The sequence below is a fragment of the Trifolium pratense genome, linkage group LG3 (genome assembly GCF_020283565.1).
Source record: "Trifolium pratense cultivar HEN17-A07 linkage group LG3, ARS_RC_1.1, whole genome shotgun sequence".
Lineage (NCBI taxonomy): Eukaryota > Viridiplantae > Streptophyta > Magnoliopsida > Fabales > Fabaceae > Trifolium > Trifolium pratense.
This window is the reverse complement of record NC_060061.1, coordinates 17,941,807-17,955,090: the sequence shown is the minus strand read 5'-3', so window position 1 is coordinate 17,955,090 and position 13,284 is coordinate 17,941,807. Positions and strand designations below refer to the sequence as shown.

The 13,284-nt window shown below is 33.0% G+C and overlaps 1 long non-coding RNA gene across 2 annotated transcripts; it reads left to right on the top strand.

Annotated features, from left to right (window-relative positions):
- The first annotated feature begins 325 nt into the window (after positions 1–325).
- Positions 326–12,200, top strand: LOC123918065. 2 transcript variants are annotated; one of them, XR_006812685.1, is made up of 10 exons: positions 326–431; positions 794–843; positions 1,437–1,481; positions 1,786–1,931; positions 4,989–7,694; positions 7,778–7,932; positions 8,322–8,413; positions 8,494–8,628; positions 10,219–11,246; positions 11,897–12,200. It is a non-coding gene; the product is annotated as an uncharacterized LOC123918065 (long non-coding RNA). The 2 variants fall into 2 exon arrangements; XR_006812686.1 differs by lacking the exon at positions 326–431 and having other exon boundaries at positions 702–843; positions 5,062–7,694.
- Positions 12,201–13,284: the final 1,084 nt, after the last annotated feature.

Here is a 13,284-nt window from a genome sequence, read left to right as displayed (position 1 = left end):
ATTTGATCTTTAAAACAAGATTCAGAAGCTTGAAAGAGTGATTCCTAAGGTTAAAGAAGCAAGATTTGGTAATTAGGTTGAAATTGTTTTAGCCAAAGCCAATCCATAGCATTGTGATTCCTAATTTTGTGTAATAATTTACAATAGTTTGGTTTCATTACTTGTAATTACTTGTATGTGATAATCAACTTGGGTTATTATGCATATCATGTTAATATCAAACTGAATGAAGCTACTGATTTGTTGTTAAGGTTTTTACTCATGTTGCTTCTTTGATTCTTTCTAATACAATGCATACTCCTTAGTGTTCTGATACAAGCCATATTGTTTTCCGTTAACTCACGTCCTTGTTTCAGACATTTGTACTTTCAGATTACAGACATTGTCTCACACACTCTTCAAGTTTCAGATACGTGTGCGACATCGTGAAGGTTATATAATCCATGCATTGATTTCGTTTCATGGTTTGATATATAGTTTTTTGCTTTTGACGTGTGTATTTTAATTTATGATGTGTAAGGTTCTGGATCCATGTCAAGACCCAACTATTCTAAAAGCTTAAGTACTTGTAAAACTCATTTAAGGTCCAAATTGGTTTTAAGCATGATAAAGTTGTGTGGAATACTTGCTCTTTCATTCAGTTTTCTTCCTACAGTTGTTTTTTATTTTTTTATTTTATTGCTACTGGTGCTGTGGTGCATATGAAGATGATTTGGCTCTGTTTTGTGTCAATAAATGGTAGTGATATTGTTGGAAATTAAATAAAGAAATCTAGAAGAATTTGCATTTTCAGGGACTATATACTCTCAAGGACTGAAACTTGTTTGGTGGCTCTATGATTATGTAAGTCTTCTATCCACAAAGGAAACTTTTTATCCTTCGAATTTGTTGTTATAGATTACGCAGTTTGTCATTTTATAATCCTTTGTATCGATATGGAATAACAGAAACTTGCACAATGCACATCACATAATTATAAATATTCCAACTATAATAACCTGCATAATCTGTGAGTACGGGGGATAGTGCTGGAATTAACTGAGCAATACATCCTACAATTCTTTCGAGTTGAATTCCATTTTCTCTGCAATAAGATAGCAGATTTGTGAAGCTCTACCCTGTCCAACAAAGTTAGGATTATTGCGTGTAAAGAATTAGGAGTTTGTTCATATTATGAGTTTGACTGGAGTGTGTTTGTATGAGTTGGAGTGTGTTTGACCTTAGGTTATTCTTATAATAAAATTGTACTTTCTAGAATATGCATCAGCTTCAATTCAATTAGTTCATTAATGTAAAGGATAAGATAAAATGCTTTGTAGTAGCGCATTTGGTAACTTCTATTTTCTCTTTTTTTTCCCTTTTTATTTATTTATTTATTTTTATTTTTTATCTTTCTGTTTATCGTGGCTAATTGGTAACGTGGTTACCTTTCACAGCATAACGGGTCCAAGCTTTTTGTAGTTAGAATTGCTTCATCACTGGTTAGTTCTCATCATTCTTTGGATATTTCTTTAGCTTTCTGGTTTTATAAAACATATAAGTTTTTACATCATTTTACTTTCACTTCACTTTAATTTTATGAGCACTTCTGGATGTATATATCAGAACTTAATTTCCTCATTAATTAGTAAAGAAATCATAAATCCACACCGAAACCAGAACCTCTACTTTGCAGTAACATTGCTAGTTTCTCTGCTTATGCTTCACCCCACATTGGTATATTTTATTCTGAACTCTGAATTTACTCTGATGCATTTATTATTTACTTTTTTTGAAATTTTGAAGGTCCTTGCTGTTCTTCAGTTGGACAAGGAGCTTTTGCTGAACATGGTCCTTTCAAGCCTACAAGAAAAGACCATCTAATGAAAAACCAACTTGCACAGCAAATCCTTCAAACCAAATCCACCAAGATTAGCTTGAAGAGGATACCTGTGAGTATACATGAATAATTTTCTTTTTATGAATAATTATAGGATATGAAGTACGCCTGCACTGTGACTTTGCTTAAAACATTTGGTTATAATGTTTCGTTGGACTGGCTTGATGTTAGTGTTACCTCCGAATTTATGTTCTCTCTTTGAAATGATGACTGGAACTGCTAGTAATACCTCCGAATTTATGTTCTCTCTTTGAAATGATGACTGGAATTAAAATAGGTTTTTGGCTCATTTGGCTCACAACAGTATGGACAATTTGGAATGCAAGAAATGAAATTATTTTTTCTAACCATAGGAAGGATTATTTGAGGTGGTTAAGGATATTAAACTTGTCTTGGAGATGGTGGATTGGTAGTAAAAATGTTGGTCAATGGTGGTGGGAGCCTTGTAATTTGGAATGATGATGGGATGCCACTTTTCTCATTCTTGATCATTCAATTTCAAAGATTTTTCAATCTTCTGCTTGAAATAAATTGAACTTTCAATTTTCTAAATGAAAAATTAACAAGGAATACAAAATCCTATAAATCTGACCGTTGGAATCGATGGATATACTTTGTTTTTTAAATCTGACCGTTGCCATTCTCATTTATGTTCCATTTTCCCATTATTGATTATTCAATCTTCTGCTTGAGAAAAAAAAGGTAGAACCTTACCCATTTTTTCTCATTCTTGAATACTCAAGAACATTCAATCTTCTGCCAGAGAAAAAAAAACCTAACAGTATGTCCCAAGACCCTTGTTTGGCACCAATGTATTTTGAAAGTCATTTTTTTTGAATTTGCTGCTGGTAATTTTAGGATTTCAATTCTGACATATTGGTTTACAGTTGATACATTTTGCCATACTGAGTTTTTTTTTGGTACAAGTGATAGTGAGTTTTTTATTCTTGATAATTCCAGAACATTCAATCTTCTGCAAGAAAAAAATAACTTTAATCGAGTAAACATCTTGTGTCCTAAGACCCTGTTTGGCACAAATATTTGAAAGATAATTGTTTGTTTACTACGATGATGTAGTTTTGCATATTTTTGAAATTTTCATTCCATCATATTTGTCCCCTATGGTTTATAATCAATATTTAACAGGGAATACAAAACCCTAATCACACTTTGAGATGGATATACGTTGTTTTTTAAATTTTCTAAGTGATGGATGGATGTCTCAATGACCTTCGAGTAAAATGCATTTTGAACTCTATTCATAATGCAAAAGTTGGATGATGGCCTTGAATGCAATTTTCATACGAAATTGTAATCATATGATTTAAGGGATGGTATCGTTTGTCCTTTTATGACCCTAATGGTGAAACTGTAGTTGAAATGAAATATTTTTTCATTATCTATGAAGGGTGGTTTGGTATAAATAAGCCCACTATGGCCCAAAAACGTTGAATGATGCCTTAATGCAAAAGTTGCATAAAATGCAATTTTAATATGAAATTTTATTCATAATTTAATGCTTGGATGATATCTATTGTGTTGGTTTGTTTCATTGTGTGTCTGCTTCTTTGTTCTTCAAGAAAAGTAAGAAACACAAATTGTCGTTTTTTGATCGAAACTGATGTTGGAGCCTTCAATCATCTGTAACATCAAAGTTTTGATCAAGAAACCGAAAGATACACCTTTTGCTACGGTACTATTTTTAAATCTTCTGCTTGAGAAAAATAAACCCTAATTGAGGAAATACGTGCTAGTAATTTTCGGATTTTCATTATAAAATATTGGCTTACGGTTGATACATGTTGTGATATGGTTTATAATCAATTTTTATGGGAACGATGATGGGATTCCAATTTTCTCATTCTTGATCATTCAATTTCAAAGATTTTTGAATCTTCTGCATGAAAAAAATTAAACTTTCGATGGATAAACTTTCGATGGATATATTTAAGAATATTCAATCTTCTGCTTGAGAAAAAAAAAGGTAGAACATTACCCATTTTTCTCATTCTTGAATACTCAACAACATTCAATCTTCTGCCAAGTGAAAAAAAACCCTAACTGTGTGTCCCAAGACCTTTTTTAGCATCATTTTATTTTGAAAGTCATTTTTTTTTCTTTCAAATTTGCTGCTGGTAATTTTAGGATTCTCATTCTGACATATTTATTGTGAAGGATGATGGGATGCCAATTTTATCATTTTTGATTATTCAAGATTTTTCAATCTTCTGCTTGAATTTAGTGAACTTTCAATTCTCTAAATCAAAATTTAACAGAAAATACAAAACCCTAATCACTTTGAGATGGAATCTTTTTTCATTAATTAAAAAAGGGGTGGAGTATATGGCCCTAGTAACCCCAAATATGACCGTTGGAATCGATGGATATACATTGTTTTTTAAATGTTCTAAGGGATGGATGTCTCAATGACCTTCGAGTAAAATGCTTGTTGAACTCTATTCATAATGCAAAAGTTGGATGATGGCCTTCAATAAAATTTTCATACGAAATTGTAATCATATGATTTAAGGGATGGTAATGGTATATATTGTCCGTTTATGACCCTAATTGTGAAACTGTCGCTGAGATGAAATATTTTTTCATTATCTATGAAGGGTGGTGTGGTATACATGAGCCCACTATGGCCCAAAAACGTTGGATGATGCCTTAATTCGAAAGCTAGTTGTTGCCCAATTTGCAACAACAATATGCAGTGATTTTGCAAATGCAAAATGCAATGCAACTTGTGTTGGATTAGCCTACTGGGTAACATTTTCAAAGGAATTCTCTAAGGAAGAAACAAATCAACTGAAGCAAAATAACAAAGAAACGAACTCTTTGGAGTCTGAACTATTTCTTAAGAATCTATCTGGTATACATGGCTTTATGCTGACCACTATATAAGGATGCTTTCATAATTGCATTGTGTGATCAATGAAGGAAACCATAATGAGGTTGTATCGGTCCTTATTTTTACTGCAGACCTTTTATGAAAATCTTATAAAATTTGGTGGGTGTAGGTATAAGAATCAAATACCACTAGATTTGTGTTGATGATTATAAATGCAAGTCTTTGATTTAGTAATTGAATATATGTGATCTCTTGTAGGCAGGGTACAAAATTGTTGTTGATGGATTGAATCACCTGATCTTATAGTCGGTACACCCTCTTGATTTTGCAGCAGACAAACTTGCTGCGATTATCGATGACAGTTCTTTTGGAATGAAGCAGGTGTTTCTTGCATAAGTACTGTGACTTTTATGGCCAGGTTTGACACTCGTTCTAAATGTGGCATTTTATATATTATTAAATACTGGTGCAATTCAGTCTCTTATGTGCTTAATTCTATCTCATGATTTCTTGTCTTATTTGAGGAAACATGTGCTGGAAAATCATCAGGTTTCCAACATGTTGTGATATGGTTTATAATCAATATTTTATGGGAACGATGATGGGATGCCAATTTTTTCATTCTTGATCCTTCACTTTCAAATTTTTTCAATCTTCTGCTTGAAATAAATTGAACTTTCAATTTTCTAAATGAAAATTTAACAGGGAATACAAAACCCTATAATACTGTGACCGTTGGAATCGATCAATATACTTTGTTTTTTAAATCTGACAGTTGCCGTTGTCATTTATGTTCCATTTTCTCATTATTGATTACTCAAGAACATTCAATGTTGTGCTAGAGAAAAAAAGAACCTTACCCAAGACCTTGTTTGGCACCAATGTATTTTGAACGTCATTATATATATTTTTTTAATTTGTTGCTGGTAATTTTAGGATTTTCATTCTGACATATTGGTTTACAGTTGATACAAGTTTCGATACAGTTTTCTTTTTGTTGTACACGTGATAGTGAGTTTTTTATTCTTGATAATTCAAGAACATTCAATCTTTTGCATGAAAAAAAAACTTTAATTGAGTAAACATGTTGTGTCCTAAGACCCTGTTTGGCACAAATATTTGAAAGATAATTGTTTGTTTGCTACGATGATGGAGTTTTGCATCTTTTTGAAATGTTCATTCCAACATATTTGTCCACTGTGGTTTATAATCAATATTTATCGGGAAGGATGATGAGATGCCAATTTTCTCATTTTTGATTATTCAAGATTTTTCAATCTTCTGCTGGAAATACAGTGAACTTTCAATTTACTAAATCAAATTTAACTGGGAATACAAAACCCTAATCACTTTGAGATGAAATCTTTTTTCATTAATTGAAAAAGGGGTGAAAAGGGTTAGATGGATATACTTTGTTTTTAAAATTTTCTTAGGGATGCATGGATGTCTCGATGACCTTCGAGTAAACTGCATTTTGAACTCTATTCATAATGCAAAAGTTGGATGATGGCCTTCAATGCAATATTCATACGAAATTGTAATCATATGATTTAAGGGATGGTATCTATTGTCCTTTTATGACCCTAATTGTGAAACTGTTGTTGGGATGAAATATTTTAATATTGGATGATACATGAGCCAACTATGGCCCAAAAATGTTGGATGATTCCTTAATGTGAAAGCTAGTTGTTGCCTAAAATGCAATTTTAATATTAAATTTTATTCATAATTTAAGGCGTGGATGATATGTATTGTTGTTGACCCTAGTCCCTAAATGCAATTTGCAACAACAATATGAAGTGATTTTGCAAATGCAATGCGACTTGTGTTGGATTATCCTACTGGTAACGGTTTCGAAGGAATGGGGAAGGAATTGTAAATGTGTTCAGTACTCAGTGCTAACTTTTCCAATTGGGATGGACATTGGAATTACCCTATTTGTTATTGTTGGATGGTCTTAGCTGCATTTGGGCAGTATCAAATTCTCAGTGAGATCACAAGGGAGGTTATTTCCAGAAAGCATTATATGGTGGACAATGTATTTGTCATATGTTTTTGACTGCAGACTTATTATGAAAGCCTAATCTGATAAAATGATTGTGTATGATTGGATAAAATTTGGTGGATGCTGGTGTAACAATCAGATACCCTTAGATTTGTGTTGATAATTGTAAATGCAAGTCTTGGATTTAGTAATTGAATACATGTGAACTTTTATAAGGTGGTGCAACATATATATTTGTTATGATGACCTTTCTTTCGGACAATCTTTAATATGACTGTATGACATTTTCTTGCAATTGTACTGTGACTTACGGCTATGCTAGACACTCCTTATTGCATAATTATTGGGAAAATCTACATTCTTTTATTAGCTTAGGTTTCATCTCTCAAATTAATGATAGAGGTGTATGCTAATTTTTTAAAATCACAATGTTTAAATTGTCTGCATAGATTGGAGATGAGAATGTGATTGTACTGTCTTTTATTGTAGCTCGATTTTCTCTTTGATTATTCATGGACACAAGGATAGATTCGAAGTTCACAAAGACCATATTGTTTAAGTAGATTCTTATATATATAGAAGCTTTGTTCAGCAGTAGTGCACTACTGTAATATAGAGAAGCTATATTTCCAAGGGTTTTTTGAAGTTGACCTGTTCAACCACAGTGTTTTCCATATTGTTGAATGTATGCTCTAAGGTAAGTTCAAACTTTCTTGAATAATGCTTGAAAAGATTGTTCTTGTTGAGCCAGCATTGTGGGGCTATATAGTTATGGAGACTATGCCATCATATGAGTCTTGAGAGAAAATGATACTAGCAGCATTCATGGCAGCATTGTGGGGCTATATAGTTATTGTGCTCTATTGTTGTATCCATTCAAGACTAGAAGTTAAGGTAGTATTCTGCTCTAGTTTGATTAGAATGGATGTAATGATGTACAGCGACTGGACCAGATATCAGTGAGTAACTTTTCATCTGCCACATTCTTTTCCAGACATTTTTTTGCCACTTTTATGTTTAATTTTTTGCCTTAAATATGCAGTTGGACAAACTAAGACCTGAATTTCAAAGAGAGCTTAATGCATTGATAACTTTCGTTTTGGAGAGAACAAAGCCAAAGCAAGTTGGTATCACTGAATCCTATCTTGATGCACTCAACCATGGTTACACCATTTAACAAACCGCTATTGTTCTATGGTACACCATTTAATACAAAGTGTTGTCAAATTGCGGTTATAATTTGAACACACCAATATTTTTCATAATCCACAATTGACAACACCAATTTCTTTGAAGTAGATATTTAGTACGCAATTGAAGGAAGTTCATTCTCCTTGATTGATATTTTAAATCAAACTCTACTTCAATGCCCTTTTAGTGTCACCAACTATTCTTTTTCTGTCTCTTGGAGTTATACCTATAAGAATGTCATTCATTTGAAGTTATTAATAAATGAAGAAACAAATTATCATGCGAAGTGTTTTTCTAAAATATAGTTTGCTAGAGTATGTGAATGAAAAATATGATAAGTCAACAATCTTGACTTTAGTTTACTCAATATTGGTTTTCTTGTTAATGGCTTGCAGAGTGTTGAAGAAGCAGAGTGTTGTGTAGGGCTTATGATTCGGCTACTGAAGTTTATATGGCTTCTTTTGACCGTTCCAAGCCACCTGGGGAAGTGAGTAATCTATCTGGATGAAGTAAATTTTGATTGTGTAATTCTTTTTCTTTCCTGAATTTTTACTGCAGTGGTTGTAGGTTGCTTTGAGGGAAGCTCATGAACAAGCAGTTCAAAAGGCAATGGCTGCTTTTAATGCTAGTGCTGTAGGAGTTGGTACAGCTAGGAAGAAATATGACGGTCTACTTCAGAAATTCCTCAAAAAGGCTTTTGAGGTATTTAATATTTAATATTATGAGTGTGATTAAGATGAAACTTCATGTCATAAAAGTTATAAGCATGTTATTGTTTGCGCACAAACACACACATATGTTGGCTAAGTGTATTTTTTTTATTTTTTTTAGACTATAGGGTTTTGGTTTCGGGGTTGGTTTGTGGTGTCTCTGTAATCATATTCGGGGTTATTTTGAAGCATGTTATTGTTTGCGCGCACACACAAACATATTTTATCTGCATTCCGTGATGTCATTTGCTTATACTGATTGAATATTGACCATTTTCAGTCAGCAGCAGAGCAAAAAACTAAGTCTGTATGGATAATGAATTTTAACGAGCCAATATATTTGTTTACACATTTTCGGTGAAAATACCTTGTTTTGATAGAATTGTTTAAAATATTTTTAGTGGTAACTATTTAAACCTGAAATTGGTGATTTGAAATTCCACGCTCTTAGAAGGAAATCTTTTAATCCCCTATCAAACTCCCATCTCATGATTGACAGACACTCCAGTTTCAACCCGACAGACACTCCACCACCGCCACTGCTGATAACAAGTGACAGAAAATGTGCCCTGCCAGTGGCTGTGCTGGGTGAGAGATTGATATCCCATTGCTTCTGTAGCCATTCCATAATGGCCTCAATCAACTATGTTGTTGTGCACTTTTTCCTCAGACCCAAATTTTTATTGTCCGAGTCCCAACTCAGTGACTCTGTCAAGTCTGCTTGGATCAGATCTGATAATTTGTGCCACTAAGATCAGTGGAGTGGATTTCTGAGTTGTAACTGTTCTCGGATCACTCAGAGATCGGGGTATTTATCCAACTTCTCGAATAATTATCCAAACAAGGTATTTTGTAAATGGCAACAATCTAATTGAAATGCATCAATTCAATTTTTTGGTATTTTAAATTCTTTGAAATGGCTAACCCAAACACCATACGAGGTTTTCCACATAATTGTTACATAAATATCAATATATTTGATCATCTAGTCTTGTTGAGAGAATCACTCAAGCACATCTTATGTGAAATAAATAGTTTGTGGCATATTGAAGTGATTATTATGAAAGGATTTAAACGGAGGCTTTTGTTTGTCTGTATTTGAAAAAGCATATGGTTTGTTGTTTTGTAACTTTAAGGATGGTATGGTTCTACATTTCAAATGAAACATACCATAGGAGGTGAATTAATTTATGTCACCATTCATCATTAGTCCGTCTATTTGGAGGATATGATGTGAATGACAATATTTTTTCATCATTTCTACGAGTGTAACATATATGACCAGGTTTGTTTAAATTGACCTTTTAATTATTATTATTCCTGGCAAACCTCATGCAGTGCTTTAAAAAATGTATTGATTCGAAAGATGAATTTTTGGCTAACAAACCTATTTTGGCTCTTGTGCTTACACCCTGTGATAGTATATGGGAGAATTCCTAATGATAATCGGTGTGGTGTTTATTGTGTTTATGTTTGTATGTATACAACCAGAAGACGTTATTTTATATTTGTCCCTTTTTTTTAGAGAGTGACGTAATGCAGCAAATGTTATGTTTGTTAATATATTAAAATTGACCAACAGGATTACAAAAGGAATGCATTCACGGAGGCAGATGTAAATTGGAAATCACAATTTTACCTGTTGTATTTTAATGTCTTCTTTTTGGCTTCTATTTTTCAAAGACAAACCTCCCCTGTTTATTGAAGTTCCCCCTTCTGCACATATTTTTCTTAATAGTATGTCAGTTCATTGATCTGTATTATATCTCAATGACCTTCGAGGAAAATGCATATTGAACTCTATTCATAATGCAAAAGTTGGATGATGGCCTTCGATGCAATTTTCATACGATATTGTAATCATATGATTTAAGGGATGGTAATGGTATCTATTGTCCTTTTATAACCCTAATTGTGAAACTGTCAGCTGAGATGAAATATTTTTTCATTATCTATGAACGGTGGTGTGGTATACATGAGCCCTCCATGACCCAAAAACGTTGGATGATGCCTTAATGCGAAAGCTAGTTGTTGCCCAATTTGTAACAACAATATACAGTGATTTTGCAAATGCAAAATGCAATGTGACTTGTGTTGGATTAGCCTACTGGGTAACAGTTTCAAAGGAATTCTCTAAGGAAGAAACGAATCAACTGAAGCGAGATAACAAAGAAACGGACTCAACTGAACTATTTCTTATAGAATCTATCTCGTATATATGGCTTTATGCTGACCACCTATATAAGGATGCTTGCATAATTGCATTGTGTGATCGATGAAGGAAACCACAACGAGGTTGTATCGGTCCATATTTTTACTGTAGACCTTTTATGAAAATCTGATAAAATTTGATGGATGTTGGTATAAGAATCAAATAGCACTAGATTTGTGTTGATAATTATAAATGCAAGTCTTTGATTTAGTAATTGAATATATGTGATCTCTTATAGGCTGGGTACAAAATTGTTGTTCATGAATTGAATCACTTGATCCTATAGTCGGTACACCCTCTTGATTTTGCAGCAGACAAACTTGCTGCGATGACCGATGACAATTCTTTCGGAATGTGGCAGGTGTTTCTTGCATAAGTACTGTGACTTTTGTGGCCAGGTTTGACACTCGTTCTAAATGTGGCATTTTATATATTATTAAATATCGGTGCAATTCAGTCTCTTATGAGCTTTGGCTTATGGTAGATATATCAGGTGTTTTTTTTGGGATCTTGCTTTTATTTGCCTGATGTTACTTTGCTAAATTTTGGCACATCATATGAAAGTTCTTAGAATTGTTTTGTAATTATTGCATAATTACCGCGAAAATTCAAATTCTTTTATTAGCTTGGGTTTTGGTTATATCAAATGTGTGCCTTTTATTTTGGTCTGATTCCATGTCTCATTTACGATAGTGATGTATGCTAATTCTTTTAAATTATTATGTCAAAATTTTCTAAATAGCTTGAACCGGAGAATCTATGTTTTCAAGCTCACGAGATCTCTTCATTTTAAAAAGTAGTCCTCATTCCAAGTAAAAAATTTCTGCAAATTCGTATGCTATCTATGCAATTTGTTACTTGTAGTTTACTTCAGCTTGATGAGATGGAACTCTCCAAGATTTTTTATTGTAGTTGTTTGTCTTGGCTTTATGAGTTCAAACATGGTTGAATTGTTTGGCATACTTGAAGTTCTGGGTTTCTCATACTAGAAGTACTAAATTTATTTTCTTTGTCCTGACTTGAATTATTTGCTGTGGAGGAAAATTAGACACTGAGGATTGGCATACATAGGATTGGTGTTCGTGGCAGAATGTCATCCTTTCTTTATAGTTGAATACGCACTCTGTCCCAAGAGCCTACTCAGCACTGATGTTTTGAAACTGAAAGATACTATTTGTTTCGGTTTGATACGGTAATTTTTGAATTTTCATTCCAACTTATCTGCATTGATTCATGTTGCGATACACATTTTCTCTTTCATGACTATTCGAAAACATTCAATCTTCTGCTTGAGAAAAACAACAACCTTAATTGAGCAAACATGTTATGTCCCAACTCCCAAGACCGTTTGTAGCACCATTATTTTGAAAGATAGTTTTTTTTTTCCCTTTGCTATGAAGATGGAGTTTCGTATTGATTTATATCAAAATAACTTTTATTTTAATCTATAACAAATAGACTTGAGTGTCTTGATGACCCAAAGTTTTTGGTTGATGCCTGATATGAAATCTAGTTGTTGCATTAAAGACTTAAAAGGAATGAATGGTTCCTAAATTGTGTTTTGATAACCTTAGTCCCTAAATGTAATTTTGCAACTAAAAGATGAAGTAATTTTGCAGATGCAAAGTGGAGTGTGCTTGTGTTGGATTAGCTTACTTATTATGTTTCTGGTAGGTACTTTATATGTCCTTGTAGGCCAAATTGGTATTTGGAGAAGATCCTGAAAGGCACTATTAGCAAAGTTATAAAAGTAGAATGAGATATAGTGAAGAAAAGGAAGGATAACTCTAACCTCCTATCTTGTAACAAATTAGCTCGTTTCCTTTCCCTTGATCGGCATAATCAGGTTTGTGAGTGACTTGATTCTCTATTTGAAAGGACGAAGTTCAAGTATCATGGTCAATAGGGGAATTCATGTGTAGAAGGTTTGTCTTAGTGGTGAACATGATTGAGATTACATGCTTTGGTTTTGTGTATCAAAGATTTTTTTGTTGCTGTACGACGAGACTAGTTTATAATATGCTTTGAATGCTACGTGTTTGTTAATTGACTAATTTACATGATAATTAGACATATGGCAAGTGGTACTTATTGGCATCATTGGAATGTAAGGTTGATTTTGGATTTTGGAAGGGGGTTGTAAGGATTAGCACCTCATACTTTAATTGCTTTATGCTCTGATAAGACTAAATATGAATCATTTCAAGAATGACAAGTGTTGTAGATCATCATAGTAGTATATGGATAGTTAGTTAACAAAACCTTTTGATTTTGAGTCCTTAATAGTATACAAATTTTTTTTGCATAATTATGTAGAAATCATATTTGCATGCTTTGATTTTGAGTCCTTGAGATAGATTATATAGCCCACTCTTCTTCTCTCTTTCTATGTTACGTGGCTTAGAGTTTACGCAATACTTGTTTCATTGTTCTGTC